A 27,222-nucleotide genomic window follows, 5' to 3' on the forward strand; every position below is an offset into this window, starting at 1 on the left:
TTGAGGAGGGGGGGGGGGGTAACTGGTAAATAACACCAGTAGAAATTATTTCTTCAAATAGTATTTTTCCCTCTGTGTAGATGCGGTAACGCAGCAAAACCGCAAACAAATGCTTCACTACCTAAATGCACTATATAGAAAGTATATTATTGGTATATAACACCCCTGCTTCAATCAGTTTTTTTGGGGGGGCTACTAGTAAATCACACCAGTAGAGCTTATTTCTTCAAATAGTGTTTTTCACGCTGTGTAGATGTGGTAATGCAGCAAAACCGCAAACAAATGCTGGTAAATCACACCAGTAGAAATTATTGGTTCCAATAGCGTTTGTCACTAGAGTTGATCGGACACCTGGATGTTCGGGTCCGACAGGTTCGGCCGAACTTTACAAAAAAGTTTGAGTTCGGGATCCGAACTTGACCCCGAACCCCATTGAAGTCAATGGGGACCCAAACTTTTGAGCACTAAAATGGATGTAAAAAAGTCATGGAATGGGCTAGAGGGCTGCAAATGGCAGCATAATGTGGTTAAGAGCCTGGCAAGTGCTCTGCAAACAAATGTGGATAGGGAAATGACTTCAAATAACAAAATATGTAAAAAATAAATAAAAATCTTAATCTTGGAGGACAAGGTCCATATGATGGAGTGGGAGGTTGAGGAGGCGGTGGAGGATGTAGCCAACAATGGTTTTTGGTTTAAATTTTTTTTTTTTTTTATTAAATTAGGGTACACCCCAAAACATTGGGAAATATAACCTGTTATAACCCCCTCCAGACAAACGTTCAGACAATACACTGTTCCATGCCGAAAAGGGAGCGTGAGAAAGGGAGACCACATCCAAGGGAGGTCAATGGCTGCAATGTGATCAAGCTGAAATGTGGGACAAATTATTAAAGAAGAAAGATCGAATGAAAGGGCCAATGGAACAGATTATTTTTAAAAAATTTCGGTCCCTGTCAACTATGCAGAGCAGGGGTTTATTCACTGCAAAAAAGGTAAAATGTCACAAAAGAATAACAGAAAAAATTGGTGAATGTGACCCAACTATGTAACAGACAAATTTATGAAATGTATTAACCTGTCAACTAGGTAGAGCAGAGATATATCACAGTCAAAAATTGGTGAATGTCACCCGACAATGTAACAGAAAAATTTGTGAAATGTATTAACCTAAGTTCAATCAAAAAAATAGACTGCGTTGCCAAAAGAATAACATTTTTTTATTTTTTCTCTCTCTCTCTCTCTCTCTCTCTCTTTTCTTCTGCAAACTTCTCTCCTCGGATTTAAAGCGAAAGACTGGGTTTTCACCAGGTTCACAAGATGTGAAAAAATCCTCCTCAGATCTACAAGGGCCTGCAGGGGGAAAATAGAAACTCCATATGGTGAAGTACTGCCACTGTGTTTTAAAACCACAAGGAAGAGATATACTCACAAGATTCCATTCACAATGCGCATATTTATCACCACTTGTGTCCCCACATCTCCATAGGCTTCAGCAAACACCTTCTTTGGTATTCCTTGATCTTCTCATGGATCCCTGTTTCCTCATAAACCAGAGAAACGCGGAGGATAGTGAAGCACTTAAGGTGTGCGATTATAAAAATTAATTTATTATACTCACAAAGCTAAAAACATAACAAGCATTCAGATCAGCCTGCACAGACGCCCAACCCGGGTTTCGCTACAACGCTTCTTCAGGAGCTCTGATTGCAAAGCCGAAAACTGCTGTTCTTTATCAGCAAACTCGCCCCACCCCCATACAAAACTTCACTCTCCATGTAAAACAAATAAAATATGAGCATGCTATATATAAAACCTACTAAAACCATAATTTCCTAAATCAGTCCTGCGCATAAGTCTATAGTGCCTTTCATTTTCTTCTTTTCATTCAATTCACAAGTTTATAAAATCATATCCCAAAAAACGCACCGGCATCTCAGTCCTTGTTCAGACCTGAGGTAAACATTGTCATTTCTCATCCTAGACTGTACAAGAATTAACATCACATTCTACATTCAGGCCTCTTGGTTGGATAGTATTTAGACAGTACATCCAATTTGCTTCTCTTTTGTTGACTTTAGTTATATAATCACCACCTCGAGCTGACTTATCTACCAATTCAATTCCCATAAGTTTTAACCCTTTGGGTTCTTTTTGGTGACATAGTTTGTAGTGCAATGAAACAGTATGTGTTACTAGACCTTTTTTAAGATTGTAGATATGTTCCTGCACACGGGTCTTCAAACTCCGGGTGGTCCTTCCTATATATTGGAGGCCACAAGGGCACTCCAGCATATAGATCACCCCCACACTATTACACGTAAGTTGCCCCTTTATTTTTACGGTTTCTTTTTTACCTCTAATTTGTATAGTCTCCATCATTCTTTGCCGGTCTTTTTGGTTGCGGTTCCTGCAAGGTGCGCAAAAACCGCACCATGTGAATTTGCCATTCTTCTGCAATTTTTGTTTTTGTTTTTTTGTTGCAAAGTTCCCACCATGCACAAGGCTGTTAGAAAAATTTGGTGCCTTTTTAAAAACAATAGAAGGTTTATTTGGTATTTCTTTTCCTATAACAGGATCATGTTTGAGGATTTTCCAATTTTTCTGGATCATATTTTTTAATATGCCCAATTTTGTATTAGATTGTGTAAAAAAGGTATATCTAAAATCTTTCTTTGGTTCATTTTTTTTCTTTTTTCTTCTTATCCTTTTCCTTATCCTTATCTCCATTTTGAACTCTTGCAAAAACCTACCATCATAACCTTTTTCTAAAAACCTCTCCTTAATGACTTCACTCTGTTCCCTATATTTCTCCAGATCTATACAGTTTTTATATATTCGCTGGAACTGACTTTTCGGGACGTTTTTTAACCATACCTCATGGTGGCAACTATCCAACCCTATATAAGTGTTAACATCGGTGGGTTTAAAGAAGGTTTTAGTTTTCATCTGACCCGCTTCTACATAAATGGTGAGATCTAGAAAATCCACCGAGGTGGCATTCACACAACTCGTGAATTTTAAATTGTAATTGTTCTTGTTGATATCTTTGAGGAAATCTTCCAAACCCTCTTTACTGCCCTCCCATATGAGCAGGCAGTCATCGATGTAACAACGCCATAAAGTCAGGGTTCCTCTTTCAGTTTTTTTCTCCAAGATGGGATTAATTGTCTCTCTTTCCCACATAGTCATGAACAGATTTGCGAGGCTGGGGGCGAATTTTCGCCCCCCATTGCCACGCCAGACTGCTGTAAATAGAAAATATCTTTGTAAAGGAAATAGTTATGGGATAGGCAGAAAACAACACAGTTCAAAATGAACTGTATTTGATATTCTGTTAACTCCGAATCCCCATTAAGGGCTTCTTCCACCCACCCCATGTCTAAATCATTTTGAATGCAGGTATACAAAGAGGCAACATCCACAGTCGCCAGCCATGTTTGTTGGTTAAGACATCCCATGTTCTTTATTAATTCCACCACACTTGTCGGATCCTTAAGATAGGAGGGGGCTACTTTAACATGTTTTTGAAAAAAAAAAATCTATATACTCGGAAATTCTATTTGTTAAGGAGTTAATTCCTGACACAATGGGTCTCCCTGGGGGGTTGGTTAGACTCTTGTGAATTTTTGGCAGGAAGTACATAACTGGAGTTACCAGGTTTTTTATTGATAAATATTCATATTCATTTTTGTTAAGAACACTTCTTTCCATTCCTCCCTTCAGTATACTTTCCAGATCCTTCTTAAAATCATTAATTGGATTATTTTGTAAGATCTTATAGGTGTTCCCATCTGACAATAATCTCTCCATTTCCTCCATGTACTGTTCTGCATTCATAATAACAACCCCTCCCCCCTTGTCCGCAGGTTTGATGACTATACTCTTATTCATGTCCAAACTTTTCAGAGCCTCTCTTTCCTCCTTCCTTAAATTATGTTTATTTACCCCACCATCCATCTTTTCTAATTCATCTAACAAACTCCGCCTAAAAGCATCTATGCACTCATTATTTTAGTTTTTGCTCGGCGCAAATTTTAAGCCTTTGCCCAAAACTGCCTCCTCTTGTTTGGACAATGTATATGAGCTCAAGTTGAATATGCCACCTATTTTACCTTCATTTTGTTCACAGCCGGTTTTCCTGCCTTTTCCTCTCCTTCCTCTGTGTAATTTCTTTTTTGTGGTGTCTTTTTTTTCCCTTCACTATTCCCTATTTTATTGTTCTGGATTATTTCCTTCTCCTCTACCTCTTTTTGATGCAAATGACCCTCACTCTGTTTTGGGTTTTTACTTGTTTCTATGGGTTTAGATATATCACAAGATCGCGATTCTTGACGATCGTTTTCCTGGTTATGATAATTATTTAATTTTAGCTGATCCCTTCTTGGAAAATAACTCATGCGCGTTTGATAGTTTCTATATTGATTGTCCCTTCTACAGGGACCTCCATTATAAGCATATGAACCAAAATCATTATTCTCATAAAATCTCCCATCATAATCAAAATCCCCTTTTCCATATCCACTCCATCTTTTAATATTTCGATAGCCACAACTTTGTTCAAGAAAATCTTGTTTTTCAATATCATTTACATTATTTCCTTCATTGAATCCATAATTCTGACTATTATATAGTGGAGTATGTGACTCTCTTTCATTATTTTCCCCTTCCACCTGCTTTCTATTAATGTTCCCCTGTGGTTTTCCCATATCCTCCCTTTTTAACCGAGTTCTCAGTTTTTCACTTATAAACCTTATCATTTCGGTAGTCTTTACAGACTTTAAAGATTTTTTCTTGTTTTTTATTCTTTATCTCTATCTCTACTTTGTTCATCCGTGTTCTACATTCACTTGAGAGGATTTCGTATCTTTTAGATTTTTTGGGCGGTATCATAGTTGTCTGTAGCTCTTCAATTCTATCATTATTTGTTTTCAATTTTGCTTTTCTCTTACATATAATTAAATGTGCCACCTTTAGACCTTCTGGTATAATTTGTTTTATTAAATATTTTTCTAGGGAAGCTATGTCCCACATGGTTCTCATCTCCTTGAATAGGTCTCTTTCCAACTCACAAAATAAGCTCTCCTGACTAATTGTCTCAATACCTTCCTCTTTACACGGAAACACAGACTCTATGTCACATATTAAATTTGCTCTATACTCAAATATATCCATATCGTAAATAACCCAGAGAAAACACCCACAAAACAGTCCAAAATACAAAGGAAAATGTCTGCTTATAATGGAGGTCCCTATAGAAGGGACAATCAATATAGAAACTATCAAACGCGCATGAGTTATTTTCCAAGAAGGGATCAGCTAAATTAATTATCATAACCAGAAAAACGATCGTAAAGAATCGCAATCTTGTGATATTACTAAACCCATAGAAACAAGTAAAGACCCAAAACAGAGTGAGGGTCATTTGCATTAAAAAGAGGTAGAGGAGAAGGAAATAATCCAGAACAATAAAATAGGGAATAGTGAACGGGAAAAAAAAATCCACACCAAGCAATGCGGAGGGTACAAAGAGAGAACATTCAGAGCCAGGAAATGGAGGGAAGGGAAAAAAAGACACCATAAAAATAAATTGTACAGAGGAAGGAGAGGAAAAGGCAGGAAAACCGGCTGTGAAGAAAATGAAGGTAAAATAGGTGGCATATTCAACTTGAGCTCATATACATTGTCCAAACAAGAGGAGGCAGTTTTGGGCAAAGGCTTAAAATTTGCGCCGAGCAATAGAGTTAATAAATTTGAGCTCTTTTTGGATATTCACAAAAGTGATAGATGAGACCAAACACACTAATTTGCGCAATAAATCTAAATTCTGCCCAAAAAACTAAAAAATTAGTGCATAGATGATTTTAGGCTGAGTTTTTTAGATGAATTAGAAAAGATGGATGGTGGGGTAAATAAACATAATTTAAGGAAGGAGGAAAGAGAGGCTCTGAAAAGTTTGGAAATGAATAAGAGTATAGTCATCAAACCTGCGGACAAGGAGGGAGGGGTTGTTATTATGAAAACAGTACATGGAGAAAATGGAGAGATTATTGTCAGATGGGAACACCTATAATATCTTACAAAATAATCCAATGAATGATTTTAAGAAGGATCTGGAAATTATACTGAAGGGAGGAATGGAAAGAAGTGTTCTTAACAAAAATGAATATGAATATTTATCAATTAAAAACCCGGTAACTCCAGTTATGTACTTCCTGCCAAAAATTCACAAGAGCCTAACCAACCCCCCAGGGAGTCCCATTGTGTCAGGAATTAACTCCTTAACAAATAGAATTTCCGAGTATATTGTTTTTTTTCTTCAAAAACATGTTAAAGTAGCCCCCTCCTATCTTAAGGATTCGACAAGTGTGGTGGAATTAATAAAGAACATGGGATGTCTTAACCAAAAAACATAGCTGGCGACTGTGGATGTTGCCTCTTTGTATACCTGCATTCAAAATGATTTAGGCATGTGAGGGGTGAAAGAAGCCCTTAATGGGGATTCGGAGTTAACAGAATATCAAATACAGTTCATTTTGAACTGTGTTGTTTTCTGCCTATCCCATAACTATTTCCTTTACAAAGATATTTTCTATTTACAGCAGTCTGGCGTGGCAATGGGGGCAAAATTCGCCCCCAGCCTCGCAAATCTGTTCATGACTATGTGGGAAAGAGAGACAATTAATCCCATCTTGGAGAAAAAACTGAAAGAGGAACCCTGACTGTATGGCGTTGTTACATCGATGACTGCCTGCTCATATGGGAGGGCAGTAAAGAGGGTTTGGAAGATTTCCTCAAAGATATCAACAAGAACAATTACAATTTAAAATTCACGAGTTGTGTGAATGCCACCTCGGTGGATTTTCTAGATCTCACCATTTATGTAGAAGCGGGTCAGATGAAAACTAAAACCTTCTTTAAACCCACCGATGTTAACACGTATATAGGGTTGGATAGTTGCCACCATGAGGTATGGTTAAAAAACGTCCCGAAAAGTCAGTTCCAGCAAATATATAAAAACTGTATAGATCTGGAGAAATATAGGGAACAGAGTGAAGTCATTAAGGAGAGGTTTTTAGAAAAAGGTTATGATGGTAGGTTTTTGGAAGAGTGCAAAATGGAGATAAGAATAAGGAAAAGGATAAGAAGAAAAAAGAAAAAAATGAACCAAAGAAAGATATTAGATATGCCTTTTTTACACAATCTAATACAAAATTGAGCATAATAAAAAAATATGATCCAGAAAAATTGGAAAATCCTCAAACATGATCCTGTTATAAGAAAAGAAATACCAAATAAACCTTCTATTGTTTTTAAAAAGGCACCAAATTTTTCTAACAGCCTTGTGCATAGTGGGAACTTTGCAACAAAAAAACTAAAAAAAAATTTGCAGAAGAATGGCAAATTCACATGGTGCGGTTTTTGCGCACCTTGCAGGAACCGCAATTAAAAAGTCCGGCAAAGAATGATGGAGACTATACAAATTAGAGGTAAAAAAGAAACCGTAAAAATAAAGGGGCAACTTACGTGTAATAGTGTGGGGGTGATCTATATGCTGGAGTGCCCTTGTGGCCTCCAATATATAGGAAGGACCACCCGGAGTTTGAAGACCCGTGTGCAGGAACATATCTACAATATCTTAAAAAAGGTCTAGTAACACATAGTGTTTCATTGCACTACAAACTATGTCACCAAAAAGAACACAAAGGGTTAAAACTTATGGGAATTGAATTGGTAGATAAGTCAGCTGGAGGTGATTATATAACTAAAGTCAACAAAAGAGAAGCAAATTGGATGTACTGTCTAAATACTATCCAACCAAGAGGCCTGAATGTAGAATGTGATGTTAGTTATTGTACAGTCTAGGATGAGAAATGACAATGTTTACCTCAGGTCTGAACAAGGACTGAGATGCCGGTGCGTTTTTTGGGATATGATTTTATAACCTTGTGAATTGAATGAAAAGAAGAAAATGAAAGGCACTATAGACTTATGCGCAGGACTGATTTAGGAAATTATGGTTTTAGTAGGTTTTATATATAACATGCTCATATTTTATTTGTTTTACATGGGGAGTGAAGTTTTGTATGGGGGTGGGGCGAGTTTGCTGATAAAGAACAGCAGTTTTCAGCTTTGCAATCAGAGCTCCTGAAGAAGCGTTGTAGCGAAACCCGGGTTGGGCGTCTGTGCAGGCTGATCTGAATGCTTGTTATGTTTTTAGCTTTGTGAGTATAATAAATTAATTTTTATAATCGCACACCTTAAGTGCTTCACTATCCTCCGCGTTTCTCTGGTTTATGAGGAAACAGGGATCCATGAGAAGATCAAGGAATACCAAAGAAGGTGTTTGCTGAAGCCTATGCAGATGTGGGGACACAAGTGGTGATAAACATGCACACTGTGAATGGACTCTTGTGAGTTTATCTCTTCCTTGTGGTTTTAAAACACAGTGGCAGTACTTCACCATATGGAGTTTCTATTTGCACCCTGCAGGCACATGTAGATCTGAGGACAGATCTTTTTTTCACATCTTGTGAACCTGGTGAAAACCCAGTCTTTCGCTTTAAATCCGAGGAGAGAAGTTTGCAGAAGCTGGCAACGAAGTCAATTTTTTTTGATTGAACTCTGGTTAAGTGACAAAAACACACGTCACTATTTGTGGCTTGCAGCGCCGAGGATTTACCGTAAGATAACTAGAGACATTTTCCTTGTATTTTGAAATTTATTAACCTGTCAACTAGGTAGAGCAGAGGTATGTCACAGCCAAAAGTTAGTGAATTTCACCCGAAAATGTAACAGACAAATTAGTGAAAAGACATAAAATAAAATAAAATACGTACAAATTAGAAAAAAGAATCTTGATGTATGAGGTGGAGGTCAATATGGAGTAGGAGGTTGAGGAGGCGGTGGACATAGCGGTGTAGTTGGAAGCTGCGGTGGAGGAGGATGAGGAGGACGAGGTAGCCAACACTGTTTTTTGGTTTTATTATTATTATTATTTTTATTAGGGTACACCCCAAAAGAGTGTGAAATATCAAAAATACAACAATGAGCAAGTATAGTAGTATTGTTGGAGTATAACAATGGCTGGGTAAGGCCGGTATACATGTCTATTCTGCACAAGGTACGGACAAGTCCTGTGGGATCCATGCCTGGTCCATTTTAACGAATCGCTGTGGACAGGCGGCTGCGCTTGTCTGTGATAACGCCCCCTGCCGGGCTAAACACACGTTCAGACAATACACTGAATGCAGAGCAGGCCAGCACCTCCAAGGCATGAAGGGCAAGCTCAGGCCATGTGCCCAAAATGGAGACCCAGAAGTTGAAGGGGCAAACCCGTCATTCAGTACGTGTAGGTGTGTGCACACATACTGCTCCACCATGTTGCTTAAAGACTGCCTCCTGCTAAGACGTTCCATATCAGCTGGTGGTGCTGGTTGTTGTGGCGTGCTGACAAAGCTTTTCTACATTTTAGCCATGCTAACCCTGCCTTCTGAGGTGCTGGTGGTGCCCCAGCTGCAATGGCGACCTCTTCCTCCTCTCCTGCCTTCAGCCTTGTGCTTCCACCGTGCCCCCGCTGTCAAGTGGGAATGCCACCAGCAGTGTGTCTACCAGCATGCGCTTGCTCTCGCACATCTTACTATCACGCTCCAGTGACGGAAACAAGAACGGTACATTGTCCTTGTAACAGGGATCCAGTAGCTGTCACGACCATGTTTATGGCCGTGACTCCTTGGGAGCCGCATACAGTTGCCCGCGGTTTGGGTTGTAGTGTCAACCACAGCTGGAGGCATAATGTTGTTAGCCTCAAGTGCGGTTGCCGCGGACAACAGCTATGTGTGTGGTCCCCTTGGAGTTGTGTGCGTGTTTGTATACACTTTTGTATGTCTGTGTGCACTCTGTTTATGTTTGGTGTGCACTGACATCTTCCCTTCACTGTGGCTGTCCGTGGCAACGTTTGGTTGTATTGTGTACATGTGGTGGCAGTGTCCCGGCCTTCGGGCTGACTCCCAGGACATGGATGCCACCCATGTCGTTGCCTGCGGCAACAGCCACAGTGTGTTCTTGGGTTTGACACTTCCCCTTTAAGTTGTGTTTTCCCTTCTGTGGTTTTGGAAGGGTTAACTACCTTTCTGTGTGTGTGAGTCACGGGGTGTGTCTGACCGTTGGGTGTGGCCTCTTGGCCCTATAAAGCCTCAGTTGAAGGCAGTAGTCAGAGAGGGTGCTTCAGCCATGCTTGCTGGAGACATCCTCCTGGTTACTTACCAACTGCCAGTGAGGGCCATCCTTCTGGTCATAGCAAAAATATAATGTCGTTTGGTGTTTGGAAGATGTGTTTGTTTTTATGCTTCTTTATTGCACCTATGGTCCTGGGTTCCCGTGTGATGTGTGTTGTGTGCTGAGTCCTTTTGTTTGTGGATAGCAGTACTTCCACATGGGTTCCAGGCGTTGTGTCTGTGGCAGGTGAGTGTTATGTTTCTGGCAAGTACCTGCCATTGCCATAGGTTGTATTTGTTCTCCCTTCCTTGCAGCTTGGCCAGTGAGACTCCTGTTCCTCCGTATCCAGAACGAACAGGTTGTCTTAACCTGACTCCTAGTCCAGGGACCGGTTGGAGGGTGAGTTAGGGCTCCGAGGTTCCTGAGCATGGGTCCTCCTACCTTAAAGGTCGGCCCATGCAGCTAGGAGTTAGGGTCAGGTTAGGGACGCTTTAGGAGGTGACCTGCTCCCTAATCCTGTCGTCCTGGTCGAGCAGCGACCATCTTCCGTCATCGCATGGCTGAGGGTTTTCCCCATCCTCAGCCGTGACAGCAGTGTGGCCACCCAATAATTAGCACAAGTTAGAATCTGGCCAACTCGGTGGTCGTTGCGGAGACACTGCAGCAAGTAAATACTCAGGTATGCCAGGCTGCCCAGAGGCAACAAAAAGCTGTCCTATGTGGGAGGTGTATCGTCTGTGTCCTGTTTATCCCCCCCAGCCATGTACCAGTGATAGCCATGAGCTGGTTTGGGTGCCACCCTGATGTGAAAATGGTTCCTCCTCCTCCATCTCCCCCTCCTCATCCTCCAGAACTGTGCCCTGGCTGGACAATTGTGTACCTGGCGTTTGTGGGTGCAGGAACCCACCCTCGGAGCCACTTGTGAATGACTGGACAGAAACCCTATGAAATGATCCCTCTTTCTCCTCCTCCTCCTGTGCCACATGCTCTTCCATCATCGCCAGCAGCGTTTTTTCAAGGAGGCATAGAAGTGGGATAGTAACGCTGAGAACAACGTTATCGGCACTGTCAATGTTGGTGGAGTACTCGAAACAGCGCAACAAGGAACACAGGTCTTGCATGGAGGCCCAGTCATTGGTGGTGAAGTGGTGCTGTTCTGCGACTCACCCGTGCGTAAGACAGATGAAACTCCACTATCGCCTGCTGCTGCTCGCACAGTCTGGCCAGCATGTGCAAGGTGGAGTTCCACCTTGTGGGTATGTCGCATATGAGGCGGTGAGCAGGAAGGCCGAAGTTATGCTGCAGCGCTGACAGGCGAGCAGCAGCAGAGTGAGAACGCCAAAAGCGCGCACAGACAGGCCGCACTTTATGCAGCAGCTCTCACATATCGGAGTAATTTTTAAGGAACCTCTGCACCACCAAATTCAGCACATGCGCCAGGCAAGGGATGTGCTTCAAACCGGCTAGTCCCAGAGCTGCCACGAGATTTCGCCCATTATCGCACACCACCAGTGAGGCTCACTGGCACCAATCACTCATCGGTCCGTTGTACCATGCCCGTCCACAGCTCCTGTGCGGTGTGTTTTTTTTCCACCAAAACAGATACGTTTTAAAACTGGGCTGGATCGCACATTTGCACAAAAGCACCTCCGCATCTACAAGCATGGCCATGCTATAAAGTCGGAATGAACTATTGTCGAAATGATCTGAACTAAGATCAACAAATCGAAAATATCTTTGCCTTGCTATTACATCGAACGGTGATATCGTGTATCAAGTAAAGCCGAAATACCGCTCGAATTCCCGCGAGATCTCGGGTAAGTTGGCTGGAGGAGGACGCAGCAAGACGCTGTCAGCGTCCCGCGCCGCTCGATTCTCATTGAAGCAAGAACGCCAACAGCAAGGAAGGTAAGAAGATTTAACTCACAAATAGAGCACCCAATATCTGGCATGGGACTGAAATTATCGCAGTAGCATTAGACTGTATCAGCGCACAAATAGTGTTGAAGTGACTCTGTATACGGCAGGATTCATAGCACTCATCTACCTACCTATTTGCTTGTCCGTACTTCAACTGGAACAGAACAACGGCAGAGCACTTCATTATAGTGCAGTGACCTAAATATTGTAACGTGCATTATTTAAACCAGGAACTATTCCTATTAACACAATTTATCCCTGTGGACTTTTTCATATTTTGAGAAGTGTATATTTTATTGTATTTTATTGTATATTGTTCTTAATATATTGCACACGTGTCCATATAACCATTATGATTTAATTAAATTCTATTGATTTTATAAGTCCAAATGCAGTGTGCTCACCCATAATTTTAATTTTATACTAAGTTTTAAAACTTCCTGCTGTCGTTTACCCCTGGCTATGCTGAAGTTGGTGGTAAAGGTGTTACGCTGACCTAATGAGGAGCAGGTAGAGGATGAGGAAGCGGAGTAGGAGGAGGAAGCAACAGGAGGCAAACTGAAGCGCCCTGCAATCCTCGGTGGTGCCTCAGGCTCAGCCGCCACTGCATTTACCCATTGTGCTGTTATGGAGATATAACGTCCCTGACCGTGTTTACCGGCCATAAGGATTTTAAAAAGCTCCGTCTTTCCCAGACAGAATGACAGCATTTCAAAGGCCAGTAATTTTGAAATGCTGACATTCAGGGCCAGGGATCGCGGGTGGGGGGGGGGGGGGGGGGTACTTCCTCTTTCGCTCCAGTGTTTGGAAATGGAGAGCTGAATGCTTCCGTGGTACATTCTGGAGATGATTGGTGACCCAGGAGGTGTTGCTGGCAGATCCTCTGTTTGCGGGGTGGCAGGTGCCACTGTCATTCCAGAGGTGGATGAAGAGGCTGAGACTGCAGCAGAAGAGGATGCAGGAGGAGCCAGAGACCTTTCTTGGTTTTTGAGGTGTCTACTCCACTGGAGCTCGTGCTTTGCACTTAGATGCCTGGTCATGCAGGTTGTGCTCAGGTTGAGAACGTTAATGCCTCATTTCAGGTTCTGATTGCACAGCATGCAACTCGTCACACCACACCAGTGAACTCCTTGGAGCTGGCTTTGGTGTGCTCAGTCCCTTGCTGCGTTGGGCAGTAGCAGGCGTACTGTCTAGGGGACAGCCGCTCCGCTTTTGCACCCTCCTCCCTCTTCTGTTGTGCTGGTGGCTCTGTGTGACCACCGCCTCTTCCTCCGAACTACACAGGTAACTCGCATGATCTTGATTCCATGTGGGGTTGAGGACCCCTTCGTCCTCCACATCATCTTCCACCCAGTCTTCACCCCTGCTATCATTGTCAGTCTGCACACTGCAGAAAGCCACAGCAGTTGGCACCTGTGTTTCATCATCATCCGAGACATGCTGCAGGGATCCTCCCATGTACTCATCTTGAAACATAAGTGGTTGGGCATCGGTGCTCTCAATCTCTTCCACTTCTGGGGCAGCGCTATGTGTATGGCCCTGGGAAACCCTGCTAGCGGATATATCAAAAAGCAGAAGAGACTGCTGCATGACTTGGGGCTCAGACTGCTTGGCTGATTTGCAAGGGGGTGAGGTGAAAGACTGATGAACATCAGCTGCAGGTGCCAAACTCTGATCTTTCAGCAGGAGACTGGGTGGGAGACAATGTGAAGGAACTGGAGGCACTGTCAGCAACCCAATCTACTATCGCCTGTACTTGTTCTGGCATTCGTAAAGCCCGACTAAATAACGCTGAAAGTTCTGTCACCTACTCGCACCTGAGGAAGGTGTTTGACTTGTGCGTGTAGCTGGCACAGATCGACCATGTCCTCTCCCTGCAACAGGAGCTCCACCAGCAGCACCACAACCGGGGCCACGTCCCTTATTCGACGCTCTTCTCATTCTCCGCAAATTTAGTATTTGGCACAAAATGGGTGTTTTTTTAATAACAGAATAGAACAACAGTATCTAACACATGTATTTCACACTGACAGATGCAGCAAATGGGTGTTTTTTTAAAATAACAGAATAAAACAACAGTATCTAACACATGTATTTCACACTTACAGATGCAGCAAAGGCTGCAAATTTAGTATTTTGCCCAAAATAGGTGTTTTTTTTATTATAACAGAATATTATTGCAGTATTTCATTCTTGTATCTCACACTGACAGATGCAGCAAAGGCTGCAAATTTAGTATTTTTCCCAAAATGGGTGTTTTTTAAACCAAGCATATTATTGCAGTATTTCATGTTGTGTCTCACACTGACAGATGCAGCAAAGGCTGCAAATTCAGTGTTTTGCCCAAAATGGGTGTTTTTTTAAACCCAGAATATTATTGCAGTATTTCCAGCTTGTATCTCACACTGACAGATGCAGCAAAGGCTGCAAAATTAGTATTTTGCCCAAAATGGGTGTTTTTTTTATTTATAAGAGAATAGAACAACAGTATCTATTGTGGGTATTTCACACTGACAGATGCTGCAAAGGCCTCAAGTCTAGTATTTTGCCCAAAATGGGTGTTTTTTTAATAACAGAATATGACAGTAGTATCTAATGCTTGTATTTCTGACTTACATATGCAACAAGGCCTGTAAAATGTATTCTTTTGCCCAAAAAGGGTGTTTTTTAAAACCCCCAAAATTATTACAATATTTCAAGCTTGTATTTAACAATGACAGATGCAGAAAAAACGCTGCTAAATTAGGATTTTGCCCTAAATGGGTGTTTTTAATAACAGTAATATCTAACGCTTATATTTCACACTGACTGATGCAACAAGGGCTGTACAAATTTGTATTTTGCCCAAAAATTTTGTTTTTTAAAACCCATAAAATTATTGCTGCATTTTAAGCCTAAATTGCACAACTACTAATGCAGCATAGACCCCCAGATGGAGGGTATTGCCAAAAATTGGTGTTTTTTAAAACCCAGAAAATTATTGAAGTATTTCAAGCTTGTATTTTACAATGACATATGCAGCAAACACCGCAAAATTTGGATTTTGCCCTAAATGTATATTTTTTTATAAAAAAAAAATATGACAGCAGTATCTAACACTTATATTTCACACTGACTGATGCAGCAAGGGCTGTAAAATTTAGCATTTTGCCCAAAAAGGGTGTTATTAAAAACCCAAAAAATGATTGCTTTATTTTAAGCTTAACTTGTACACTGACTAATGTGGCATAGGCCCCAGATGGAGGGTATTGCCAAAAATTGGTGATTTTTTTAAACCCAGAATATAATTGCAGTATTTCAAGCTTCGATTTGTCTGTCACAAATGCACATATGCTGTGCTGGTGCATAGAACTTGCATAAAATGGCAGCCGCCGCCCAACTAACTAACAGATGGATAAAAGTTATATTTCTTGGTCACTGGGCTCAGGGCAGGGTAAAAAGATTGTGCACTGCACCCACAATGCAAAATCTAGGTAGATCGCTGAGTTAACAAGCACTTCAGATTACAGATTCTGTCCTATTCTCTTCCTCACAGCAGCAGCATCCTATCCCTACGCTAATCAAAGCAGAGTGACGTGCAGCGCTACATGACTCCAGCTTATATAGAGGCTGGGTCAAATGCTGCACAAGCCAATCAAAGCCATTCCATTAGTAGACATGGCTGTGATGGCTTCTAAGGGCACACGAGTTAAACGCTTGTTGATTGGCTGCTCTGCAGCCTTTCAAAAAGCGTCATTAACTCGCTGAACACCAAACCCGAACTTTCACTAAAAAGTTCGGATTCAGGTTCCAAAACTCCTAAAGTTCGGTATCTACCCAAACTATACAGTTCGGGTTCGCTCAACCCATTTGTCACTCTGTGTAGATGCGGTAACTCAACAAAACCGAAAACAAATGCTACACTACCTAAATGCACTATATAGAAAGTATATTATTGGTATATAACACCCCAGCCTTAATCATTTTTTTTTTTTGGGCGGGGGGGGCAATTGGTAAATCACACCAGTATAAATTATTTGTTCCAATAGCATTTGGCACTCTGTGTGGTTGCAGTATCACAGCAGAACCGCACACAACTGCTGCACAATACAATTGGACAGTTTTTTTGTTTAAAAAATGCTATTATTGTGTAAAACTTAAATAAAAAATAAAAAGTATACATATTAGGTATTGCCACGTCCGTAACGATCTGCATTATAAAAATTTCACATGACCTAACCCCTCAGGTGAATGCTGTAAACATAAATACATACATAAAAACTGTTCCAAAACAACCAATTTTTGGTTGTGGTGATGCTGGTGAAGGTCCTTTTGCAGTGAGAGGACGTGGTCGATGTGTGCCAGCTACACGCACAAGTGAATCACCTTCCTCAGGTGCGAGTAGGCAACAGAAACTTCAGCGCTATTTGGTCGGGCCTAATGAGGCTCTATGAATGGTGAGGCCAGAACAAGTAAGGCAATAGTAGATTGGGTTGCTGACAGTGCCTCCAGTTCCTTCACATTGTCTCCCACCCAGTCTCCTGCTGAAAGATCAGAGTTGGCACCTGCAGCCAATGTCCATCAGTCTTTCACCTCACCCCCTTACAAATTAGCCGAGCAGTCTGAGCCCCAAGTCATGCAGCAGTCTGTTCTGCTTTTTGATGACTCTGCTAGCAGGGTTTCCCAGGGCCATCCACATAGCTCTGCCCCAGAGGTGGAAGAGATTGAGTGCACCGATGCCCAACCACTTTTGTTTGAAGATGAGTACATGGGAGGTCCACTGCGACACGCCTTGGATGATGCCGAAAAACAAGTGCCAACTGCTGTGGCTTTCTGCAGTGTGCAGACCGACGAGAAGTTGTCATGGATGGTGTTGCAGAAAACAAGAAATAACAAATAAAGATCCAACTGACTTGATCCCAAAACTAAGAAACAAAAGGGCGAGCCCTATTAAAGCCCTATAGCTCTCCCTGATTGCTCAGCCCATGCAAAGATCTCTGTGATAGAAAATTGCATGTCCATGAACCTAGACTGAGTGAAACCTGAAACTCCCATAATAGTGATGGGATACGACCACTGTCTCCGCAACAACCGCTGAGTTGCCCACATTCTAACTTGTGCTGATTACTGGGTGGCCATGCTGCTAGATCCCTGTTACAAGGACAACATACCGTCCTTAATTTCCTCACTGGAGCGTGATCATAAGATGCGCGAGTACAAGCGCACACTTGTAGACTCGCTGCTGGTGGCATTCCCACCTGACAGCGGGGGCACAGTGGAAGCACAAGGCAAAGACAGAGGAGGAGGAAGAGGTCACCAACGCAGCTGGGGCACCACCAGCACCTCAGAAGGCAGGGTTGGCATGGCCGAAATGTGGAAAAGCTTTGTCAGCATGCCACAACAACCAGCACCACTAGCTGATATGGAACGTCTTAGCAGGAGGCAGCATTTTAGCAACATGGTAGAGCAGTATGTGTGCACACACATTCACGTACTGAATGACTGGTCTGCCAGATTCAACTTCTGGCTCTCCAAATTGGGCACATGGCTTGAGCTTGCCCTTTACGCCTTGGAGGTGCTGGCCTGCCCTGCAGCCAGTGTATTATCTGAACGTGTGTTTAGCACGGTTGGGGGCGTTATCACAGACAAGCGCAGCCGCCTGTCCACAGCTAATGTGGGCAAGCTCATGTTCATTAAAAGAAACCAGGCATGGATCCCACAGGACTTGCCTGTATCTTGTGCAGAATAGATATGTATACCGGCGTTAACCAGCCATTGTTATACTACAGTGAAATAGTTTTTTTCTTGTATTTTGGATATTTCCCACTCTTTTGGAGTGTACCCTAATTAAAAAATAAATAAAAAATAATTAAAACCAAAAACCAGTGTTGGCTACCTCTTCCTTCTCCACCTCTGCTTCCACCTACACTGCTACGTCCACCGCCTCCTCAAACTCCTACTCCATATGGACCTCCACCTCAAAAATCAAATTTTTACATTTTTATTTGTACGTATTTTATTTTATGTCATTTCACTAATTTGTAAGAAAAATTTCCGGGTGAAATTCACCAATTTTTGGTTGTGATATACCACTGCTCTACCTAGTAGACAGGTTAAAAAGAATTCACTAATTTGTCTGTTACATTTTCGAGTGAAATTCACCAATTGTTAGGTGTGATATACCATTGCTATATCTAGTAGACAGGTTAAAAAAATCACTAATTTGCCTGCTACATTTCGGGATGAAATTCACCAATTTTTGGGTGTGATATACCACTGCAATACCTAGTAAACAGGTTAAAAAATTCACTAATTTGTCTGTTACATTTTTGGGTGAAATTCACCTATTTTTGAGTGTGATATACCACTGCTCTACCTAGTAGACAGGTAAAAAAATAATCACTAATTTGTCTGTTACATTTTTAGGTGAAATTCACAAATTTTTGGCTGTTATATACCACTGCTCTACCTAGTGGACAGCCTAATAAATTTCACTAATTTTCCTGTTACATTCTTGGGTTGACAATTTTCAATTTTTGCCGTGAATAAAACCCTGCTCTGCATAGGTGACAGGGACAGAAATTTTTAAAAATAATCTGTTCCATTGGTGGGTGACATTAACCCATTTCTGGCGATGAAAACCCCTGCTCTGCATAGGTGACAGGGACTTAAATTTTTACAATTTGTCTTTAATTGGCCCATTCATTCGATCCTTCTGATTTTATAACTTTTCCCACATTTCCGCTTCATCCCATTGCAGCCATTGACCTCCCTTGGATGAGGTCTCCCTTTCTCACTGTCCCTCTCCGGCATGGAACCCTGATTCGCCGATAACCGTGATCAACATGGTAGGCTCAGAAAAGAACATCTAAAGTTGATAGAGAAGATATCCAAATGGATTGTGGACGTCACAGGGATGTGTGATCAGGCAGAAGTTACCGTATTTTTCGCCCTATAAGACAAACATTTCCCCTCCCGAAAAGTGGGGGGAAAATGGCAGTGCGTCTTATGGGGTGAATGCTGCTGTTTACACTGATACATCACCGACCGCATGCTGCACATGCGAGGAGGGGCTGGGGGCCGGCATCTTGTTTTGTAATGGCAGCGGGGCCCAGTGCAGTCACTGTATTCTATTGCACTGGGCCCCGCTCATTGCACTAATCGTATCTAACTGTAGGCAATGTTTAACTGTTGAAAATCTTCAATCCAGCATCTTGTACTTATGACCATAGCAGGCAGGAGGCTTGGCGGGCGTGCACTGGCAGTGGAACTCACTACGTCACTTGCCTGCTCCGCCCACTTTATGAATGAAGCAGGCTGCGCGGGCACCTGACGTAGTGAGTTACACTGCCAGTACCCGCCTAGGCTCCTGCCTGCTATGGTCGTAAGTACAGGCTGCCGGGTTGAAGATTTTCTATAGTTAATCATTGCCTGCAGTTAGATACGATTAGTACAGTGAGCGGAGCCCGATACAATAGAATACAATGACTGCACTCGGCCCCACTTCTATTGCAAAACTACTGTAGATGCCAGCCCCCACCCCCTGTATTGAGGGTTATTCACAGGGACACTGTTATGGGGGGATCTGTGGAAGACACATAACATAAGATGCTATTTATCTGTCATCCACAGACGCCCCCATAACAGTGCCATCCACAGACGCCCCCGTAACAGTGTCATCCACAGATGCCCATAACAGTGCCATCCACAGATGCTCATAACAGTGTCAGCCACAGATCCCCCATAACAATGCGTTATCCAAAGATCCCTCATAATAGTGTCATTCACAGGCTACCATTAGTTCAAAGCCCACCAAAAGCACACCTTTTGGTTCAAATTCTTTATTTATTTATTATTTTCCTCCTCAAAAACCTAGGTGTGTCTTATGGGCCGGTGTGTCTTATAGGGCGAAAAATACGGTATCTAGAGTCAACAAAGCGGCAGCAGGGCCTCGCCTGGCTAACGTTTCCAAATCCAAAATACCCCAGTGACATTCCCTATAATTTTTTATTAATCATTCCAATAATAGGGAATCTTAAGAGTCCTGTATTGTTATTTATTGTCACTACCTCCCCGAGTCGGGAGTGGGTAATTGCCCAGCACCCCCTCCTTAACTTGGAAGCTTATGCTTCAATACTTTGTCCCACATTTCCGCTCAATTACATTTAATTTCATCCATTGACCTCCCTTAGATGTGGTATCCCTTTCTCAGGCTTTCTTTCCGGCCTGGAACCCTGATTTCTTGCCACCTGTGATCACCATGGTTGGCTCATGAAAGAACATCGAAAGTTGATAGAGAAGATATCCAATTGGATCGTGGACATCACGGGGACTTGCTCCTGCGTAGCAGATGGTCTACCCTGGGCACGTTAGGTTCCAGAACTCACGCTGCTACCATCCTGATGGCTCAGCTGCTGTCAGCCTCACCAGTGTGCCTGACCCCTTACAACACCAGCTCCCACGCGACTCTCATAGTCGCTACTTGCCTGCCTACTGGAGGAAGCAGCGGATCTCTCCTCCATATCTTGGCTGGTCAGTAGCTGCTGACTGTCCTCTAGAAGCTTGTCTTTGCTGAAAAGCAGAGATGAGATGTCAGCATGCAATACTTCCTGAGCAGAAAGAACAGAAAATGAAAGATGCAGGTTCAAGACAGGTTGGGGCACAGAGCTTGTTCCTGGGCCATGCCAACTAAGTGTGGTGTTAGAGGAATCCACCAATTTCTGGCTGGGGGTGTCTGATATCACTTGAGATGAAGTAGAAGACCAAGTCAACCATTCAAGGACAGTGTCACGCTGGGGAGTGGGGGAAACCCCCCAGCATATAATGTAAGAAGGATATTGGTAGCAACTAGGCCAGAACGCCGGGAGCAGGTCACCTCCTATTACATCCCTAATGATCTCCCTAACTCCTAACCGTATGAGCGGACCTTGATGATGGGATGGCTCATACCCTGGATACCTAATATCCTGAGTCACCCTGGAAATCCCTCACTTAGGAGCAGGGGAGAGACGACCTGTTCATCCACAACACGGAGGAACAGGAGTCTCTAAAGGCCTAGAAGCAGGGAATGTGAAACACATACAGCTAAAGGAGATGGCACCAATAACACACTTGCCTGCCACAGACACACTGACTGGAACCCGTGCACAAGTGCTTGTGTCCACACCAACATTAAAGGACAAAGCATACACCACAAACCACACAGGAACCCAGGACACCATAGCTGCAATAACATGAGAAAGGGGAATTTCTAGTAAACATGACACCAAACACCACCATACATGTAACACCAAGCTAGACATACAAACACCCTGAACATAACCCACTCCATACAAATAGGGACAGGAAGGGAAGGAGACAACGGGATGACATTGACACTGTACAGATGGTAAAGCCAGTAGCAGTGAACCACCAGCATACACCAAGCTACAGGCTTCCAGCAGAGACTAAATAGCCCAAGCAGCCATACCCACAAACACATAAACCCAGTGTTCACAAAACACTAGGAAAGGAAGTTAACCCTTCCAACACCAGACAGAGGAAGGAAGCCACTTAAAGTTGAAGTGCACACACAAGCAAACTCAGCCACACGTTACCACCGGCAATGCGTGGCAACCATGTCACGGCAATCACCCAGAAGGCCGAAACACTGCCACCACATGCTCTCACAGCAACACATTGCCGCGGGCAACCGTAAGTGTGGCAAAAGTGTCACCGCACAAACCAAAGGTCGTGACAGACAGATGGGTTGCTGGTCAAAACATGACCGCTGGATGACACTGGCAGCTATGGCCTGTTGCTGTGACTGCTTCTACCACCCCCCTTCTTTTTCCTGCTCCAGAAACATTTTGGACACTGCCCGTTCCCTTAGAATGGCCTCTCACCTATCTGTCGGAGATATTGTACTGAAACAGTAACTGTAAGGGTAAAAAAGCAGTAGTGCCAGGCTGCAATTTCACCCTAAAACAAGGATGAATGGATGTACTTATATATGAGAACGCTAAAATGTGTAGTATCAGGCCGCAATTTCACCCCAGAATCAAGGAAGAATGGATGTACTTAGAGAATTTTTTTTTTTAACACACCCAAAACTTGTAGTATCAGAAAGCAATTATAAAATTAGGTATTAACGGATATACTTATGTATAATAAAACATGAGTACCCTAAAATCTGTAATCAAAGCTGCAATTTCACCCCAATTAGACAATCAAAGATTAACAGATTGAATTATATATAAAAAAAAATTAAAGACCCTAAAATCTGTAGTATCCAGCAGAAATTTAGACATCAGTTATATATAAAAGAACTTGAACTCCCCAGACCATAGTTTCAGCCCAGTAACAGAATCAAGAATTACTGGAATTGCTGATGCATCAAAGAATGCAAACAACCTAAAATCTGTAGTATTAGATAGTGTTGGGTGCGAATATTCTAAAATTAATCGCAAATATCGACACTTCGAGAATTCACTAATATTTAGAATATAGTGATATATATTCCTAATTTCTAATATTCTAGATTTTTTTTTTCATCAGTAGCCTCCCTTCTTGCTTGTGGTCCAATGAGAAGGCTGCAATGTCTTTGTCTTAGCTGAGAAAGTCGGTGTAGGTTATATCCGGATATAGTGCAGCTGTTGCAGTGCAGTGTGTTAGGTAGTGTGGTAGGTTCTGCTGTCCTTACATACATGCAGACCTGCTAAAATGTGAAGTTTCATGTATTGCGCCAAAATATTTGCATCATTAGTGCCAATTAGCGCAATCGGAAATATATTGGAGCACTCTAACTGCATATAAAGCCATTTTTAATGTTCTGCCGTGCCAACCATTTTCTCGAGTCTCAGGAAACTTCTAGCAGCTTGGAAAATGTAGCAAAAGTGACCCACTCCTGTATTTCATGCGCATTAAGCAAATATAACATTTCCGATTTTTCGCAATCAAGAAAATTATCTCAAATTCGCAATTATATGACGAATATTGGGCCGAATGTTCGTGAAACATTGCAAATTCTAATATAGCCCCTGTCAGTCATCACTTGTATTAAAAAACTTTTTAACTCCAATTAGTGCTGCAAGGTCTAATAGAATAGCTCCTAGTAGCCAGGCTTTACACTGTTCAGTTGTCCTCTGCTCTCTCCCAACAGTGTGGCTAATGCCTCCCTATTATATTCCTACACTATGAATAATCTGTCCCTGAATTGCTCAATAGTAATTTTTGGTGAATAAAGGCTTTCTAAGCACTGTCCCTAGTGCCTGTAACATCTCTCCCTGCACTAAGTTCACTGTAAAATGGCAGAGATAGGGCAGGAGGAGACTTTTTATAGGACTGTGACATCACAGGGGCTGGCTATCTGCTGATTAGCTATCTGCGTGGAATTATGGGTGATCCCTAGTTCCCGGGCTTCTTACTTCATGTTTCAAACAATGTGCAGCAGAGATTTTAGAAAAAATACAATTTGTTACCATTAAGTGCAAGAAGAAAATTAGACTTCGTTACTAATCAAATTTTTCGTCAACTTCAAATTTGCTCATCTCTAATTAAAATCATTATTGTTAAGATATGTGTCAAACACTGGCAAAAACACTGGTTCCTCTCCCAAGATGAGGAGGATGTCATCAACACAGCCTCTGTAGCACTGCAGATTTTGTCTTAAAAACCAGTAGAATATTTTCATAGAAACATAGAATGTGTTGGCAGATAACCATTTGGCCCATCTAGTCTGCCCAATATACTGAATACTATGAATAGCCCTTGGCCCTATCGTATATAAAGCATTGCTTTATGCCTATCCCATGCATGCTTAAACTCCTTCACTGTATTTGCAGCTACCACTTCTGCAGGAAGGCTATTCCATGCATACACTACTCTCTCAGTAAAGTAATACTTCCTGATATTACTTTTAAACCTTTGCCCCTCTAATTTAAAACTATGTCCTCTTGTGGCAGTTTTTCTTCTATTAACTATTCTCTCCTCTTTTACCTTGTTGATTCCCTTTATGTATTAAAAAGTTTCGATCATATCCCATCTGTCTTGTCTTTTTTTCCAAGCTATACATGCTAAGGTCCTTTAATCTTTCCTGATAAGTTTTATCCTGCAATCCATTTACTAGTTTAGTAGCTCTTCTCTGAACTCTCTCCAAAGTATCAATATCCTTCTGGAGATATGATCTCCAGTACTGAGCACATTACTCCAAATGAGGTCTCACTAGTGCTCTGTAGAGCAGCATCAGCACCTCCCTCTTTCTACTGGGCATCCACGGACACATCGTCATCATCAACCACTTCACTTGTATCTGACACCTCAGCAAAGGAAGCAGCAGCGGGTACAACATCTTCATCATCATCATACTGTACGTCCATGTGTATAATTGTGCCTGACTGAGACATATCCCTGTTGTCTACATCCCCTGGCAATAATGGTTGCGCATCACTAATTTCATCCAACTGATGTGTAAATAACTTCTCTGAGGGATCAAGTGAAGCGGCTGTGGTGGCTGTGGTGGTAGTGGTGGTGGTGGCGGGTGGGAGAGTGGTAACTTGAGAGCAGATGACCAAAGCTGAGCTGGAGGAGCATGGTGCGTCAAGGTTCTTTGAACCTCTGTAAAGACACATGCATCAAAAGATTCATTAGTCTTCCTTCCTAACTGAGGTCCTTTTCCTTCAATTTCCTTTGTAAAAACTGAACAGAAGTATTCATTAAGGCAGTCAGCTAGTTCTTTATCTTTTTCCATATACAGTACAGACCAAAAGTTTGGACACACCTTCTCATTGAGAGTTTTCTTTATTTTTATGACTATGAAAATTGTAGATTCACACTGAAGGCATCAAAACTATGAATTAACACATGTGGAATTATATACATAACAAAAAAGTGTGAAACAACTGAAAATATGTCATATTCTAGGTTCTTCAAAGTATAGCCACCTTTTGCTTTGATTACTGCTTTACACACTCTTGGCATTCTCTTGATGAGCTTCAAGAGGTAGTCATAGTTTTGATGCCTTCAGTGTGAATCTACAATTTTCATAGTCATGAAAATAAAGAAAACTCTTTGAATGAGAAGGTGTGTCCAAACTTTTGGTCTTTACTGTACCTTCCTTATTTTGTTTTTAATTTGGTACATCCTTGTTTTATTTTCCTTTTTTCATTTATGTATCTGAAGAATGTCTTATAGCCTTTTTTCAGTGACTGAGCAAATTTCTATTCTGCCTGTGCTTTAGAAGCCCCTATAACTCGTTTGGTCTCTCTCTGCCTAATCTTATAAATGTGCCTGTCATCCTCGTTTTATTTATTTTTATAATTACTAAATGCTATATTTTTGTTTTTAAAGATTTTGGCCACTTCTGCTGAGTACCACAGTGGTCTCTTCCTTTTTTTGCTTTTACTGACAAGCCTAATGCAATTATCTGTTGCCTTCAATAGTGCCACTTTTAAGTAGTCCCATTTCTCCTGGACTCCATTGAAACTGTTCCAATCTGATAGTGACTCGGATACCACTAATCTAATTTGAGAAAAGTCTCTTTACGGTAAGAGCAGTGAGACTATGGAACTCTCTGCCTAAGGAGTAACAATAAAGGAATTCAAAAGGGGCCTGGATGTATTTCTGGAGTGTAATATTACAGGCTATAGCTACTAGAGAGGGGTCGTTGATCCAGGGAGTTAGTCTGATTGCCTGATTGGAGTCGGGAAGGAATTTTTATTCCCCTAAAGTGGGGAAAATTGGCTTGTACCTCACAGGGTTTACTTTTGCCTTCCTCTGGATCAAATGCAGGATAACAGGCCGAACTGGATGGACAAATGTCTTTTTTTTCAGCCTTATGTACTATGTTACTAGTAGATCATCTAATTCTTTGATTTGGCTAGGTGGTCTATATATCACACCTACACAAGTTACCTTATGATTATCGAGCTGCAAGGTAACCCAAACTGACTCTAAATTGGTCTTGCTAACTTGTATTAAATTTGATTTTATGCTATATTTCACATACAGGGCTAACACTCCCCCGTTTCTTGCCTTCTTTGTCTTTTCTATATATAGAGAACCCTGGTATTGTTATATCCCAGTCATTACTCCCATTGAACCACGTCTCAGTAACAGCCACTAAATCTATATTCTCAGATGCCATTATAGACTCAAGTTCATTGATCTTATTCCCTAAACTGCGAGCATTTGTAGACAAGATTCTGAGCTTGTCATTTCTTAACCTATGTGCTACTGACATCTTCTGACATAGTTCCGGGGGCATTCGGACTGCTGGATTATCACTCTTTTGCCCCCCTTTCCTAGTTTAAATGCTCCTTAGCAAATACTTTGAACTGTTCACTGAGGACTTTTGTTTCCTTCAGAGAAAGATGCAAACCATCTTTCTTGTACAGTTATTTTCCATTCTAATGAGAGCTAACATGAGACACAAAGCCAAAACCTTAGTTCAGACACCATTCACCAAGCCATACATTGCATTCCTTAATGCACATCTTCCTGTCATGCTGAAGGTTAGCCTTGCGCGAAACGTGCGTCGGGGTTGCTGGAGCACTATACAGGTAGTTGATCTATGGCTTTATAATGAATTACTCAGCTTTGGTTATATATCTATTCTAACATATCTGCACTTGTCACTTTATATGTATACTTTGGTTATACTCTATATGATATCTTTACCTAGCCTGTATAGCTCTGCCTAATTACATGCATTTTCTGATATTCTATTTGGTTTACATGCACACTTATTGCTATATTTATATATTCATTGTTCGTATTTATTTTCCATCTCAGATATTGGTCGTGCTCCATGTCATTCTGTGTGCTCATTTTCCATCATCCATTTTTTTCTATGCGTTTTTAATTGTGATTTGTCTCATATGGAGACACTAATAAAATTTATATATTCATAATATTATTGAGTGCGAGCCCTATTTTCTCTCTTTTGGTGTTCTACCATACGTGCTGGCTCTGCACGGGTACTCACTCTTGTGAGTCATTTTGGTGTGAAGGTTATGCACAGGCAAAACTGCAGAGAATGAAACAGTTGATGCAACCTCCCATATATCATTTCCAAGTGTGTGAAAAGCTTCCTTTGAAACATCATTGCAAGCCAGATCATTTGTCCCA

The 27,222-nt window shown here is 41.8% G+C and overlaps 1 protein-coding gene across 1 annotated transcript in view; it reads left to right on the forward strand.

Annotated features, from left to right (window-relative positions):
• Positions 1-27,222, forward strand: part of LOC122927160 (protein unc-13 homolog A-like) — a 2,447,183-nt gene that overhangs the window by 62,406 nt on the left and 2,357,555 nt on the right.

This window comes from Bufo gargarizans, chromosome 1 (genome assembly GCF_014858855.1).
Source record: "Bufo gargarizans isolate SCDJY-AF-19 chromosome 1, ASM1485885v1, whole genome shotgun sequence".
NCBI lineage: Eukaryota > Metazoa > Chordata > Amphibia > Anura > Bufonidae > Bufo > Bufo gargarizans.